General features: G+C 40.3%; 1 protein-coding gene across 7 annotated transcripts in view; it reads left to right on the top strand.

Moving 5' to 3' along the window:
• Hhla2 (HHLA2 member of B7 family) overlaps positions 1-17,122 on the top strand; it is a 98,619-nt gene that overhangs the window by 26,655 nt on the left and 54,842 nt on the right. The window contains exon 1 of one of the 7 annotated variants that reach the window (XM_076548952.1): positions 4,880-5,020. The exons of the other annotated variants lie outside the window; for them this stretch is intronic. The gene's annotated coding sequence lies outside the window, so the exon portion shown is untranslated. Of the gene's footprint in view, positions 1-4,879; positions 5,021-17,122 lie in introns of those variants that run through there. 7 annotated transcript variants of the gene reach the window in all.

Genomic DNA, 17,122 nt, shown 5'->3' with positions numbered 1-17,122 from the left:
TGTGTTTGGAGTTAAGTCTTCTTTGTTAGAAAATGACGTGGAATTTGAGGCTTAATTGAGATTTGGTCTAGTTTTAAGTGTTATTTACAAAGCTTGAGAGAGCCAGTCTGATGCTTTGAGAATGCTAATGGCAGATCTGCACAGGTTCAGGAAGCAACAGTCTTGTGCTTTATCAACATTTGTGAGAAATAGTTTGGCTGGCAGCTGGATTTCTTGGTATTTTGAAAGGGCAGGTGATATGCATAAATAGATTTGGTGGCTTTCTTAAGGTTGTTTGTTTTTTAACTGGAATGCTATACCCATGTTTTCCTTCCTCCTGATTTCAAATGTCTACTGATGCTCAGAAGCCTTGTCTGTTTGTGTGGTTTGCATGGGTTGATGTTTATTTGAATAATCTGAGGCAGCAGAAAAGGAATACGTTTAATCATCTAACCTTTACAATGAGGAACATTTGAAATGTCAGCATTTTATTTCCGGAACAGGTGAGCTATTACATTATTAGGCTCTTATTTATTTACATACCACATCTTTTGGGAAAAGGATTTGAAACAACTTTGAACTGCTTCTAATAAAGGATAAAAAAATAATCAGGGCAAAAGAGATGAAAGAGTAAACAAAGTAAGGAAGTCAACATAGTCTATGTGATGGACCTAAGGGCATGGAAACAGGACCAAGGCAGAAATAATTTGTATAATCTTTACTATTCAAAAGAAGAGAATACATTCTTCTGGTTCAAAAGTCCCAGCAAACATGGTATTAGGAATGTTGGTTACATTCATTCAGCAGACACTTAAATACACATTAATTAGCCCTGTCCTGTGTCAGGTGCCTTGGAAAACATTGATGCAGGTAAGAATGCCCTTCTCATGAAGTTCATAGTAGCAGACATGGTAAGTCCTGCACCTGCTGACACATGACCAATTGCACTTTGTTTTCATAGAATTTATGGAAAGAGTAACAGTTCTGAATGCTCCCCTGACTCTCTAGTCAGACACCCGAGAAACAGCAGACATCAACCAGGTTAAGGAAAGCAGGAGAAGCAGCAATATGGACTGGAAACTCTGCACTGAACCAGTGTACCTGTAGACAGACCAGAGAGGGCCTGCCAAGGCTGGCACTGACAGCTGGGGCAGGTCACCCATGCCCCAGTACTCTGATTCAGCTTTATCAAAGTTAACATGTCAGTGTATACAGACTTTTTATTTCCTGAAAAGAAAAACTTATTTTCTTTTGAATTTACTGTGCTTAGTAATTTATATAGTTTAAGTCTTATATTGTTTTTTAACTAAAATTTAATAACCTTGGTCAATTCCTCCAAACTTTTTTTTTTTTTAAGTTTAATGTGTCTAGGGAACTTTGGTCTACTAAGCCTTCCATAAATCTGGCTGGAGAGACATGAAGTTAGTACAAACTGAAGGTTGAAGCCTGGTCTAAAGACAGCATTTCCTCCTTTGACTAAGGCAGGGTTTTCAAAACACATAAGTCACAGTTTCCCTGAACAATTATTTTGAGTTGAACACCATGCTCATTCACTGGGCTTGTGGGGTGAGTAGAAATTGAATCCAGCCCTGTTTCCTGTTCCAATACCACGTGCCTGGATAGGGATGGAAGCAATCCCAGAAGAAAGGGAACCTTTGCTTCTTTATAGGAAGATACTGGCTGGTTGTAGAACATACACTTAAAGTAGTCTAATGTAAGGAAGGATCAAATGTAACAATTCCATAAGAGTCTAGATGCAGACTACAAATAGGACGTCTGTGACATTTATTTAGTGAGATATTAGTTTAATGAATAGGCCTGTTTGTGGTTGACTTTTAGTAGGGGTCTACATTGCCAGCTATTGCTGATTTATGTTGCATCTATACACTTCAGAAATTAAGTTGGCAAGAGGAAGAGTGAATTCAGTGGGGGAGGGAACATCTTGATATCCCAGCCATCGGATAGGCACTTCATTATTTTACATAAGTTAAGAGATTTACCTATAGAATTCTGTAAGAGAAATAGCTTTGGGGGCAGAAAGATTGTTTCTAAAAGAAATTGGAAACTTTGGACTGGAGAGATGGTTCAGTAGTCAACACTGATTGCTCTTCAAGCCTGATGATGATCTGAGTTCGATTCCCAGAATCCAGGAACCCATGATAGAAGGACAGAACTTAGTCCTAAAAGTTCTCCTCTCCCTCCATGTGCATGCTGTGACATGTGTGTGCCCACTTACACACAAGCACATGTACACACATAATTAATAATGATGATGATGATGATGATTATGGTGAAATTATAAAATTTTACCATAACTAATCTTGAATGCAGCCTTTATCGGACAACATTTTTTTCTTCATCCTCATTATAAAGTAGAAATGATCCTGGTCAAAGGGTGTTTGAGGGAGGATCTAGACGGCCCCATGAATGACCATGGAAAAGATCCTAGCTGAACCTTCTGCTATGTCTTGCAAGAGCCTCCTAAACATGCCTACCAAGATAAATGAACCACAAAACAGGTCCAAGGGTTGCAGGGTAGATTGACCTGCTCTGGAAAATTCTTTCATAATTGACCAATTATGTTGGAAACTGAGCTGAAAACAAATACTTTACTTAGCTAATGTTCACTCTAATTCCTGGAAACAAGCAATTACCTAAATCATTTCTCTTCCCCCCTACAATATCTTTTCCTTTATATTATGTCAGTTTGTGCTTACTGGAGAAAATCAGAAGGTACAAACAAAAAAGGGGGGGGCAGAAACTTTAGAAAACAGACAAAATCAAGCCATAATCCTATTATGTAAAGAAACAATAGTGACTTCTTATTCTGGCTGGCACTTACTTCCCACCCACATGTACACTGTAGCTGCATACATTTTAAGAACCATGCAAGCTGTGCTGGTCCTTGCCCTCACAGTGGGCCCCATCTTGAGGTGTGTGAGAAGTTTAGTGCATGTCTCAAGGCCTCTGGAATTTAGACTCCTGTTTGCCTTTATCAATATTGGCTTTCTTGCCTCACTTCTTCCATCTTGCAGCTATTTCCTTATCTCCCCTTCAGCAAACATCTGTTTGTCGTAGACACAAAGTATTCATAAGGTCTTTAAAGTCATCTGGCCACTGACTGTCTGTTGTACCTTAAGAGTATTGGCTAGTTTTATTTCAATTTTATACAAGCTAGAGTCATCAAAAAGGAGGGAGCCTCAACTAAGAAAATACCTCCGTAAGATCCGGTTACAGGGCATTTTCTTAATTAGTGATTGATGGGGGAGGGCTCAGCATATTGTGGGTGGAACCATCCCTGGGCTGGTGGTTCTGTGTTCTATAAGAAAACAGATTGAGCAAGGCATGAGGAGCAAGTCAGTAAGCAGCACCCCTCCATGGCCTTTGCATCAGCTCCAGCCTCCTGGTTCCTGCCCTGTTTGAGTTCCTGTCCTGACTTCCTTTGATGATGAACTGTGATGTGGAAGTATAAGCCGAATAAACCCTTTCCTCCCCAAGTTGCTTTGGTCATGGTGTTCCATTACAGCAACAGTAACCTAAATCAAGACACTAGGCTTTTTCTCAGTACTTTCCCTCTTTTTGACCTCCCAATCCCCAGATTTCTTTTTATTTCTTACTCCCAGTGCCTTAGGAAATTGCATTAATAAAACGTGGAGGAGAGTTAGAATCCAAAGCCCCAGGTGGGAAGGAAGGGAGTCTCAAATGACAGTGTCAGCCAGTAAAGCATTTCTTTTTAAAATTTTTACTCAACTCTAGCAACATATTTGATTTTTAAAAAGTGGCTACCATGTTATGTTCCTTGAAACCAGCCTGTTCAACTGTTTTACTGAGAACAGAGTTCATCAAATGTGGCCATTGTATAACCAGCTCATTATCACGACACTTAAATTTTCAATTGTGTGTGTATGTATGTGTCCATGTATGGGCATGTGCACGTGACTTTGTGGTGGGATCCATGTAACTTCTTGAAGGAACAATGCCTTCAAGAAGAGCATGAGTCTCTTTCCTTGTGTCAAGACCCCTGGAGACTCTGACCTACTTAGCATTGAACTACGGGCAGTTCGCTGCATGATTCTGGGCATAACCCCGGGAACATGTGTGCTTTGTGCTCTCTTTGCTTTTGTTATGTTAGCCATACTGATGGCCTGAACAAGTCACAGTAGGTCACGAAGCTTAATATTACATATGATTTTAACCATAGTGATTGATACAATGAAGAATGATTTTAGCCATAAGAGCTTTAAAGAAATGCTATTAATTAGATGCATCAAGAGTTAATGGGAACATTCAAGGAACAGGGAAAGAAGCAGAATCACAGAAATCCACTGTTCCCTCATTTCTAATAACTGTGCCAATGCCCCCAAGAAATCAAGGGAGTTAGACATAAGGACAAGGGATAAACAGTGCCAACTATTAAGAGTAAGTTTCTAAGTTAAGTTGCCTATAGAATAAATGGAAAAACCTGGTATGTCCCCAGAGGGGATAGAGCAGTATAAAGTGTAGGATGGGTTCATCTAGCTCTGGCTCATAAGTTGATCTTGTAAACCCAGATGCTACCAGAAGACAGAGTTATAAATATGCTGTAACCACATGTGCCGCCAATGGGACACACTGTTCTACCTGTAGGTGTGCCTAGTTAGAAAAGTTCCTTTGTAGCTTGCAAGACTGCTTCTGCTTCTGATGGTAGAGATATAGGTCAAAGGTTAATGGGTACTCGTGGGAGAGTTGGGAGGTGGAAGGAGAAAGAGACAGGACACAAGCATATTGTAACCGGTTTTTTGTTTTTTGGTTTTTTAGAAACTTATGAGGTATAAACTGGTTGTACAAACTGTTCATGCAAACCATTGAAACCGTATAAGATAGCTCAAGCTATTTGAGGCTGCTTGCTCGCAAGGCAATAGGCAGTCACAATCCCTTCTTAGTACCAACGCCACGCAGCTGTCCCGGGGCCTCGAACCCATCTGCAGCAAGGCCTCCAGCACCTGTACATGCCTGCAGATGCCTAAAGAGGGTGTCAGATGCCCTGGAGCTGGTGTTCCAGGTGGATACTGGAAACTGAACTTGGGTCCTCTGCAAGAGCAATAAGTACTCCTTACCACTGAGCCATCTCTCCAGCTCCAGATTACATTTTATAGTTAACTATAGGCATCAATTTCTTTTTCAAGTGTGTGTGTGTGTGTGTGTGTGTGTGTGTGTGTTGGATGTTTAGAGACTGTGAGTAAGGACACTCACAATCTCTCTTCTAAGTGGAGTGTTTCAGCCTGCCTTTTGCCTCAGCCTGCCTTATGGCAGCCTTGATAATACTCAGATCCTCTGCTAGGGCAAACGTCAATGCCTGGCAGTGCCAGTTTTTAAGCTTCTGGACCCATTGCCTCATGGCACTTTCTCATGGCTTCTCGGAGTCAGTTGCTGATCATGGTTAGGAGTAGTAACACATGCCTTTAGCTGTAAGATATGATCCCTCCATGGGAACTCATTTATGGCTAATCTCAACTAATACCCTATTCAAAAATCTCCAAGGAGAGCATTCAAGAGGGCACTGAGACATATGTGGAGGCCTAAGTAATTTATTAGAAGAGCTGTTAATGCTGTGGATAGACAGATGAACAGAAGACAGCATAACGGGGGGTCTGAGGAGAGTTAGGGCTCCAGAACCGGAGGCAGACAGTGGAGTGGGGCTCTGAGGAATCAGGACCCACATGGCTCTTACACGTTCCTGGCGATGAGGGTGGATTCACAGCACAAACCTCTAGGCTGGCTCTTGGCTTCCCTTTCAGGAGGCAGAGAAGGGCTGCCAAGCAGGAGATGTGTCCACCGATATTCTCTTTCACTTCCCTAGGTGAGAGATCTGGCAGCTGGAAGTCTGTTAGCCAGGGACTCACAGCCGGTCTCAGTAGGGTGCCTGTCAGCATGTGTCAGGGAAAGGCTGCAGAAAGTATGGTTTTAGGCTGGGCTCCCTATAAACTGGACTTTGACTGGACATTCTGATGCTTAGGAGTCTGGAGTGAGACCTCACCACGAGTCTCGCTGAAACGTCTTTGGAACTTCGCTGATATCTGGGAACTTTCTTCCCTGTCCTTCGTCACAGGTTCATCCTCTTTCCCCAATATATCTGCTGCATTGGTCCATCCTCTTCTTAGGAGGAGCCAAGCAGCTCACACATCCAGTAAGTGGCTATGAAAATTACAAAATCTAGTCATAGGAACTCTGTGTCTACCAGCTCGCTGATCTCATAGGTGCTAGGTGTTCTTGGGGGAGAAGATCCCTAGAGGCAAATACTGAAATATGCTAATCCAGAGTCACCGGCTTCTATTCAGTTCCCACGTGGGAACAGATGTGTTTGTTCATTCACAGGTGAAAACGTATTTTGAGCATCTCTTATGGTAGTTAACAAGTCCTTCAACACTGATAGAATTAATCATCATTAAAGCACTTGTATCAGCAGCTTCTACAGTACAGTCTTGGGATGCGTGTTCTTCACAGTTGTTCAGTTATTGCTCACTCATCCTCAGGGAGCAGACTAAAAGCAGCGCATGCCCTCATCCCATGGTCTGTGCTTAAGTATTTCATTGTGTAGTATACTGTGAACTTTATTTATGGCAGTGGACCTCATATCTGATTGTAAACTGGTCAGTTACAAGAGCATCAAATTGGAAAGACAACATACTTTGGTTCCTATTTTTTTAACCTGTCAATTTCTGATTTATCAAAGTCTATATGGTTTATACACTTGACTTCTTATCAATATTCTCTACAAGAGGAATTAATCTGTTGCCACACCATACAGGGAGTTCTAATTTGTACACTAGGCCACGCTACATGTGCAGGCTTGGTCTTTCCTCCTTATCCTCTACAGATGAAGTTATGTGTAAAATGTAAGTGCGCAATCCAAAAGGCAGTAGACGACTTTTGAATCCTCCATAAAGGTCATGTTCTAGAGTTTAGAATCTTCCTGAGTTTGCCTCTCTCATTATTTCTCCTGAGGCCTGTCCTTCCAACAGGCCAGTGGCCACTATTCTCTCCGAGTCCATCTTCTCCCAGGAAGTTGGGAGAATCTTCTAGACTCATCTAGAATTTAGAATGTCTCCTTGAGTTTCTCCGTGGTTTCTTGGCATTTTCATAAGGTAGGTCTCTACATATAATATCAATAAATAATATCTACATTTTAAAAAACCAAAGTTTACAGTTCAGTTTTGTGAAGAGACTGTGGTTCAGATGAGGGATTCTGGGGCAAGATAACGTTAGTGGTGTCTGGAGCTAGATGTCTGTGTCATGTGAGTTTATTTATTTATTTTTTATTTTATTTTATTTTATTTTATTTTGTTTTTTCGAGACAGGGTTTCTCTGTGTAGCTTTGCGCCTTTCCTGGAACTCACTTGGTAGCCCAGGCTGGCCTCGAACTCACAAAGATCTGCCTGTCTCTGCCTCCCAAGTGCTGGGATTAAAGGCGTGCGCCACCAACGCCCGGCTAGTCATGTGAGTTTATAAAAGCCACAGAGTACTTTGGGAAGGTCCCGAGTTCAGTTCTAGGGAATTTGAGCCTAACTATCAATGATGAATTTGGGAAAAAAATGACTACAAACCAAGTAGTAAGTAGAGAGCAGTAGGACTGTCCTGTGTTTCTTGTGTCTAAGCGCCCAGTGGCCATGTACTAAGTCAGAGCGGAGAACTTCGCCTGGAGTAGATAAATCTCCTGTACAGCAAGCAGACTTATTGGAAATGACAACAGGAGATTTTTAACCTGTTTTCAAGATCACCAGCTTCCTGTGTGGGCCTGGCTGTCCAGAGCTTTCTCTCAGGTGTTTGAAAAAGTGGTCCCATCACCAGGTGGTGCGTCTGTCTAGACTCACCCTGCTCCATTCTGGGCTGGCTGCCAGCTCACACTTGAGGATGTCTGCACTGTATCCTGGAGTTCATTCACTCCTGAATTGCGGAGAGCTCTCTTTCCCATGCCACTCCTCTCTTGTTTTTACATGCATTTTGGTGGAGCGTTCCCTCTCCCAAGCTTCTTATCAAGGGAAGATTGGTTATTTTTCGGAGACGGTGTAAGTCTGGCAATGTCATTCTGCCTTCATACGCTTTGAGTTGGATGTAATTCTAGTTTAGAGGTAATGTTCTATTGGAATCCCCCATGGCATAGGATTTTCTTTTTTTCTTTTTCTTTTTCTCTTTCTTTCTTTCTTTCTTTCTTTCTTTCTTTCTTTCTTTCTTTCTTTCTTTCTTTCTTTCTTTCTTTCTCTCTCTCTCTCTCTCTCTCTCTCTTTCTTTCTTTCTTTCTTTTTTTTTACAGAGGTAATAGCCAAAGAGATGACAGAATTAGTGAAGAGCCACGACTACCTTATCATACCACCTCTTCACTGTCGCTTCCCCAGAGAGAGCGTCTTCCTGTGTAACCTGTGTTTTTATTGCCTTTCTGTTCTACTTTCTCATTGGCTCTAAGGCCAGCCATATGACTTCCTTGTCACTGCCTGTCTATACAGACCTCCAGGTTTCTATGGTTGGTACTGGGATTAGAGGCTCGTGTCACCACACTTGGCTGTTAAGAATTTCAGAAAAGAAACTCACTAAAGAGGTGTAAGTGTATAAATTTGAAAGACATTATAAGATAGTTCTGTTAGTAATATAAATTAGGATAGAAAGTAAATCAGGTACATTTTGGACTTACCAAAATAGGATAAATAATGGAATATTTTCTCTGAGTTTGTCAAATGCAAATTGACTAGATATTGTTGAGGTATTTATTGCTTGTATATATTATATATAGTTATTGTACTTGTTGCATATAGTTTTTCTTATATTAGTTATAGCTTTTTTTCTTTTTTATTAGAATAAAAGGGGGAAATGTGGTGATATTTTAATTGTGCTGAAATGTGATTTTATTTGTGTGTTAATAAATAAAGTTTGCCTGGAGATCAGAGGTCACATAGCGAGGTCACATAGTGAGCGATAAGCAGAAGTCCAGCAGTTGGTAACACATTAAATCCAATCACATGTCAGTCAGAGTCTCTGTGTGGTCAAGAATTTTCTTTTTGCTCGAAAGTCATGCTGTTGTGAAGTTGAAAGCCATTGTGACCCATGATATTTTTCTTCTTGGGTGTCGACAGAGGTGTTTTTTCCCCCTTATGTTCTGAAATTTCAGAATGAAGACTCTTGAGTTTTTCCATCTACCACGTCTGTTCAGTAAGGTTTTTCTGCCTTTGTATTTCAGTAATAGAGACTTATCTCATATGTTCTGGAAATTTTGTATCATATTTTTTCTTGGCTTTCTGTTCTCTTTCTCGTCTTTCTGCCCATCCCTAGGCTTTTCTAAAGCTGCCATCAGATTTTTCTTTTTCTCCTGTTTTGTGCCTCTGTGTCTTTTTACTCTACTATCAAGCACCCCTCCTCCGCTTTATCTTTGGTTTCTGGTGACTTTACCTCTGCCCTTGTTTCTCATCTCCAAACATATGGTCTGCTAATTTTTATGGCATTTCACTCCTCTTTTATGGATGCAGCATTTTCTTATCTCTCTGGGAATAATAAGACAGTTTTATCTTAGGTAGTTACTGTATTTGCTGATTTCTTAACCTACATATTTATTTAATATGTAGGATACCTTTTTGTGGAAGATGCTGTTGTGTTTTAATTTCTATTTTCTATGACAGCTTCCCTCCTGGTACCTGGAAGTCACTGAATGACTCCTTAATATTGAGAATGGGAGGCCCGGAGAAGGCTAGAGAGCCTGCACTTTGGACCATGCTTATCATCTAGGTTTGTTGCAGGACTGTTCTGGCAGGGGAGCGAAAAGGGCCTCTATTCTACAGAGAATTCATTAACTATTCAATCCTCTTCACACACCAGCTCTAAACTGTGTCTGGCTTATCAACCTGGATATTCATGTTTTTAATTTCTGTAGGAAACAAGACTCCAGGTATCTCCCAGAGTAGGCACAATTGCTCTGCAAAGAGGGATGGAGGAAAGAACCTGGAGAGGGATGTATAATGATTTCCTCTTACGTGCTGTGATCGTATCTGGAGCCTTTTTTACTTTTAGACAGGGCCTCACTGTGCAATCCTGGTTGGTCTGGAATTCTGGAGCTCCCTATGCAGACCAAGGTGTCTTCAGACTCACAGAAGTATGCATGCCCCTGCCTCCACAGTGCTGGCATTAAAGGTCTTTCCTGGTATGTCTTGGCTTGATTCCATTAAAAAAATTGACTGCTGAGAGCTTTCCATTCCACTCTCATCCAGCCAGTTGATGAAGAAGCTTTCCACTCCTTCCCTTGGCACAGCAGAGGGGTCAGAGCACACGAATAAACTCTTCTATAGTTATGTCTCTTAATAGAAAACAGACTGAGCTGCTCCTATTCATATCACCCCCAACTCTCTTGCCTCCACTGATCTTTCAGACAAATTCCTGAGTAGCTCAGGTACTGTCCTGCTCTTCTTTGGAAGGCCCATGATGATGATGTGTTTATTTATTATTTTTCTTGTGTAGATTATATCACCCGGCAGGACCTCACACCCACTTTTTCTTTCTTGCGCATTTTAAAATTATTTTGTTGCATTTCATGACACTTCTCTAATTACACTATTTTCCCCTTCTCTTTCTTCCCTTCAAAACCTCCCATATAATCCTCATTGCTTTCTTTCAAATTTATGTTCTCTTTTTTCATTAATTGCTGTCACACACACACACACACACACACACACACACACACACACACACACTTCTAAATATACAAAAACAACCTGCTCAATTTGTGTAACGTTGTTCTTGCATGCCTGTTTTCAGGACTGATCATTTGGGGTTGAATAACCAGTTGGGGTGCTTTTCTATGGGAAAGACTGTTTCTCCCACTCTCAGCACTCAGCCTGTAGGTCTTGATATAGGGTTGAGGCTTCTTGGGCTTCCCCTCTTCCACATGTCCATTGCTGCTGTCCGTGTTCAGCTCATGTGCAGGCAGTCATGTCAGTGAGACTTTATGGGCATAGCTTTTGACAGCACTAGCAGATACAATCTCATAGTACAATCTCTATTCACTGAGAAGGGCCCCTCTCCCCTATATCAGACGGCAACAGGAGACTGTCTTCAGAGAGGGCTGTTCTGTCTCAATTTTCATCTCACACCTAACCAGTTCCAATGTCTTTTGGACACCCTCATACAAACTGCTTGACTCACATTTTTTCTAGTACTGTTTAAATATCAATTTTCTTAGGCCTACTAATTCAGTTACTTCTTATCTATTTTTAGTGAACTCCCAAATTTGGGGCACTATTTTTTTTTCTTTGCCTCATTTGTTTTACTGCTTTGTGTCTTTTAAATGCCATTGCCAAGTGTTTATTGAATTAAGGAGATGAGAAAACAATTAAAGGCACGTGTCTAATTTGTGATGTTGTCTCAGAACCCTTCCATGAGCACTTTCTTCACACCTTGTGGGTGCTGTCATCCCGGACTGCAGAATTCCTCAAGTGCACACAGCCTTTGTTCTAATTGCTCTGACAGCGCAGCTCGTCTATAATATTGGATTCTGATGCAGTCTACTCTCCAGGTTACTAAGATTCTATTGTATAATTTCACAATCTATAGCACTCATGAATTCAGCCATTTGGTTCACCTAAATTTGCTTCCTCTTATTAATAGCCCTCCATTGTAATGCAGATGCAAAGCATTCAAGGGACAGTCTAGACAGAAGCTACAATGAAAGAGAATTAACTTTATTTATCTGATTAAAAAATCTTGGTAATAATGCTAACATAGGAATTGAAATGCAGTTGTTTGTTTGGAAACAATGATTTCAACTATTGGTAATATTATTTTGTTTTCATAGTTAATTTATAGATGTGTAAAGGTTGTTTGTATTGTGAAAATATAATTTCAAAGTAATCTTCACAATAAAAGCATAAAGATGAAAATTAGTTCTTTTTAGCCATAGATAACAGAGTTCTAGTCTCTGCTCCAAGTCAGTGAGTCAGATTAAATGTATTTTGTATCCTTAAAAAAATCTGTGTGATATAATCATGATGGGGTATGTGAGCTTTAAAAACACAAAGAAGAGTATATTCTGCCGACTGTTTTGTGCTAGATCATATTTAACTGTGTTTCTGAAGATTATTCCTTAGACAGACAATTACATATGCCTTATTCCTTTATTGTTTTCTGTGGAATAGAATAAAATAAAGATATATATGAAATGGGACATAGCTAAACAAATCAGCATAAAATAAAAGCCTCTCAGATTAGCCATGTGGTAGAATTGCCTTAAGATTTTGCAAAGCTCCTTCAGGCCCCTTACAACTCAATCCTCATGTGATGCCTCTCCCAGCTGTCTGTGGACATTCTTTCACTGTCTTTAATGTTACTACCTAAACATAGAGCCTTACACATTATGGTTAAGATTCGCCTGCTTTTATAATTTTAGGTAATTAGAATTATACAATAGGAGTTGCTCTGTGTCTAACTTGGGATTCTCATTTGCCCCTCCTGTTATGTGTGCTTTTCTCCTGCCCTGACCAATCTTCCTTCTGTTGGGAACTTACCACTAACTTAGTGTTTCATTTTTCTTTACTCACTGCATTATTTACTTTTCTTTTGGCTGTGACAAAATAATAAAACAAATTTTGAAAAGAACAGTTTTATTTGCCTCACAGTTCCTGACAGGGAAGTCATAGCAACCAGAGCATGGGACAGCTGATCACATTGTGTTCCTAGTTGGGGAGTAGAGAGAATTGAAAGCCTGTACCTAGCTTTGCTTTCTCCATTTTGTTTAGTACAGAACCCCAGGCCATGGAATGGCACTGCCCTTATTTAAGGGGTTCACCTAAGTCTAGATAATCTCCTACAGAAATACTCAGAGATTTATTTCCATGGTGATTACAGATTCCATACTGTGAACAATCAGTTTTAACTACTGACTCCCTTATGTTCTTCTGCAGGATTATTAACTATATTCCTGTTTCTTGGGACCATAGGTCAGTTGGTATTTTACTATCTTTGTGAGAAATGGAAGCAACTAATATTTCTTAGTCTTTTCTAAACTTTTGAGACCATTACTGTCCCTTCCTGTCTTTCATTCATATTTAAAATATGAGTGTCAATAATGTGTTCAACTTACATTTGAAATGTTTACACCTTAAACCTTGTTGGTATTCTTGCTGCTATCATACATGTTTAAGTTAGTCTCTTGTTCATCAGTTTATTGAATTCGGAGTTGTTTTCTTTTAGCACTTAGGAGATATTTATTGTTTCTTATCTCTTTATTTCTATTACCTGTGTTTAAAGGTCAAGTGAGGTTGTAATATTTATTGTTCTGAAGGCAGTCTGTCATTATTTTTTTGTCTTTTTTGGCTGTTTAAATAGTTTCTTTTTCTTTTATTTGTAACATTTTACCATTACATAACAATGTCATTATGCTTGAGGATTACTATGCCTTTTGAATCTTAATATCTTTAAATTTTAGAGAATTTTTATCCATTATTTCTTCAAATAATTTTTATGTGGATTTCCTTTTCCTAGGGTATCACTTAAGGTATATATAATACACATACACACACATAATGTAGGATGTTCTGTATACTGTGAATGTGTAGCTCTGACTTGTTGATAAATAAAACGCTGATTGGCCAGTAGCCAGGCCGGAAGTATAGGCGGGATAAACAGACAAGGAGAATTCTGGGAAGTGGGAGGCTGAGCCAGGAGATGCCAGTTTGCTATCCAGGGAACAGCATGTAATGGCACACAGGCAAAGCCGTGGAACACGTGGCAACATATAGATTAACAGAAATGGGCTGAGTTTAGATGTAAGAACTAGTCAGTGGTAGGCCTGAGCTAATGACCAAGGAGTTTTAATTAATATAAGCTTCTGAGTGATTATCTTATAAGTGGCTGTGGGGTCCATGGGGCTGGGCAGGACCAGAGAAAACTTCAGCAAAACACACACACACACACACACACACACACACACACACACACACACACACACCTTTATCTATAGTAGCTTTTGTTTCTTGTCTTCCATCCTAAAATCTCCAACATTTTGTTTTTCTTTGCTTTATTCTGGGTGGTTCTTTCTAACTAACCAGTATTGGGGAAAATTATAAAGGCCACTCCACGTAGTTAAAAGGAAGATTTATTTAGTGGATGACTTACAAATGAAGGAATGGATAGGTTGCGGGGGTCTGGGGAAGGTGTATCGCAATCCAGCGGTGTTCTCTGGAGCTCTGCACAGTCAATCTCCACCGTCTAGGGTCCAGGCGCAGAGAGCGCGCCCAGAGAGAGCGCTCGCCCATCCAGCTCTCGGGTTTCCAGCACCTCCCCTCGCCCCGCCTCGTAGGCGTGACAGTTGCCAGAGTCTCAATGGGGTTGGAACTTCCAGATCCAAGCTGGAATGGCTACCCACTACAAACCAGAATCCATCCAAGCTTCCCCCTTATTATTATTCTTTGTACTGCTAAATTCCCTAGTCTTATTTCTTTGAATGAAACGAATATTTTAAAATTTGTGTTTAAAACCTTCAGCATTTGAAGTTTTTCTGACCATTTGATAATTTTCTTGTCTCTGAGTTCTCGTTATATTTTTTTATGGCATGTCATAATTTATTTGCAAAATATAGGAATAGTTTTCAACCTGGCATAACATCCCTCAAAGAGAATTTCTGTTCTACTTTGCTGGGACACTCATCCTCTGGGATCAAGTTGATCTAATTTCATTAACACAACATGTGGGAAAATACTAACTTGTTCAAGGTGATACGATAATGGCCTCTTTTGAATTATGCTGAAGTTCACCATGCATCCCCTGTAGTGAGTTGGGAGATAAGCTATCAGAATTCAGTATGATTTGTATAGATATCTACTTGATACATACATATGCATTTTAATTGCTTTCCAAATATCATTAAGACAACCCTTACAGCAATGAATCTGAAGTGGTTATGTAATCATCCCAGTGCTTCACATGGGAAGCTGAGGCAGAGACATATTGTGTATTTTGGCTGTGGAATAACTTAGGCTTCAAATCCGTCCATCTTCTGATTTTGATCATTATGGTAGAAGAACATCTAATATCTATGCCAATTCTTCTGAACTCAGTTATATTCCTGGCTTCTCTGGATGTATGTAACTAAAAGGCAATGCTTATTAGTAGAATTATTTGGTTTCTTCTTTCAAGGGGAAGTTTTGTGAATGATCACCAGGCTAACTAAAGGACTGAATTTGTATAGTGACTTCTATCCACCCTCATTTCCACATAAATACACACACACAAAAATTAGAAGCTTGAATTCTCACATGAGAGAGAACATGCAGTGTTCAATCTTCCCAAGCCTGGATTGCTTACTTAATACAAGACTTTCCAGTTTCATCCACTTTCCTGGCAAAGTTTTATAGTATCAATACTATAGAATTTCTCTATGGCTGAATGAGATTTCATTGTGTACCTGTGTGACATTTTAATGACCCCTTTGTCTGTTGATTTGAGTTTCTCCCATAACCTGCTATGAAATACAGAGCAGTAATGATTGTGGAAACACATGTTTGCCTGTGCTATGATGTATAGCCCTTTGTGTATAAACCTGGGAGTGGTGTAACTAGATCATGTGACACTTTGACTTTCAGTTTCCATATTAACCCCCACTGTGGTTGTACTAGTGAACATTCGTATCAACAGGTGTTCATGAGATGGAGGGCAAAGCTTTTAAGAAAAAGTGATGTAGAGGATGACAGAACACTTGCGATGTGGAAGGCAAAGGAGAATCCTGGTGGGTATCAGTGGGGAAAGGCAACAGGGGGAGATGAGAATGAAAAGGTTGAGCAACTAAAACTAATCACACACAAAAATGTCATAAGGAAACCTATAGTTTATATGCTAATTAAAAAATAAAAAGGAAATTGGGTCGGTATAATGCGTTGCTATCACAGTCAATTTCGAATTAGGATAGCAAATTATTCTGTGGGGTGGTAAATTTTAGCCTTACATGAAAGGGGGCAGGTAGGAGTGGAATTTTATTTTACGTTTAGTTACACTGTGTCACTGTGACCAGAATACCTGAGAGAAACAATTAAAAGAAGGAGAGATTTTGTTGACTCTGCTTTCAGAGGGTTGCAGTCCCTCATAGCTGGCAAGGCGTGGCAGAGTGGCACAGTCTCGGGATGGTGTGAGCATCCACGTGTGGCTTATTTACATCTCAGTGGACCAGGAAGCAATGAAGACAGACCTGAAACAGGGGCAGGTATCAACTTCAGAGCCCTGTTCCTAGTGAGCTGCTCCCATCACCCAGGCCTTACTGAAAGTGCTGCATCCTTTAAAATAGTACCAGAAGGGCTGATGGGATGACTCATCCGGGAAAGGTGCCAGCTACCAACCTTGACAGTTTCAATCCTTGGGACCCATACGATGGAAGAAGAGAGTTGACTCCTGCAAATTATCCTCTGATCTCCACTTGTGAGCCATGGCCCACAGACATGCACACACACACACACACACACTCAATAATAAATGTCAAAATAAAACAAGATAGCACCATAAACTGGGGACTATGCATTCAAATCATTAGCCCATAGGGGACATTTCAGAGTCAAACCATAATGGGTACTTAAGAGAAAATGAAATAATGTCTGTTATGTGGGGAAAGGGACTCACTGGAAAAGGCTCAAATTTGTTGCAGTTCCTAATTGGAAGGAGGGAGACTTTGGGATTAAGTGCATGCTCTTAAAGACTGCTTTGCACCTAGAGCAACAAGTACAGGGAAAATGAATCTTAGAACTTGGAGATTTTTTGCTGGATTCATGTATGATATTTGTTTACTGTGTTGCTTTCCACAATGACTGCTCAGGCTGCTTCAGCTTGGATGGTTGGCTAAGTACCCAGAGAGAGTTTGATTAGCTAAGTTTTGAAGCAAACACCATACACTGTAGAGGAAATTTACCCCGGAACAAATGCAGATCACTTAATCTAAATGCTATGTTTTCAGCATGTGAAGTCTTCCCTGGGAGAAAATGCCATAGGGGCTCTCTTAGAAGCACAGATGAACAAAATACATTTTTCTCCACGAAGGAAACAGAGATGTGGCCTAACATGTGATTCAAAAATCAGTCAACTTGACCTTGGAGAGACAGAGACCATAAAAGTAGAAAATTATGGAGTGAGGCACAAGACTGCTTCTGCA

This window comes from Peromyscus maniculatus, chromosome 12, assembly GCF_049852395.1.
Source record: "Peromyscus maniculatus bairdii isolate BWxNUB_F1_BW_parent chromosome 12, HU_Pman_BW_mat_3.1, whole genome shotgun sequence".
Taxonomy (NCBI): Eukaryota; Metazoa; Chordata; class Mammalia; order Rodentia; family Cricetidae; genus Peromyscus; species Peromyscus maniculatus.
Note: the sequence above shows the minus strand (reverse complement) of the source record. Positions and strands in the feature narration are given on the sequence as shown.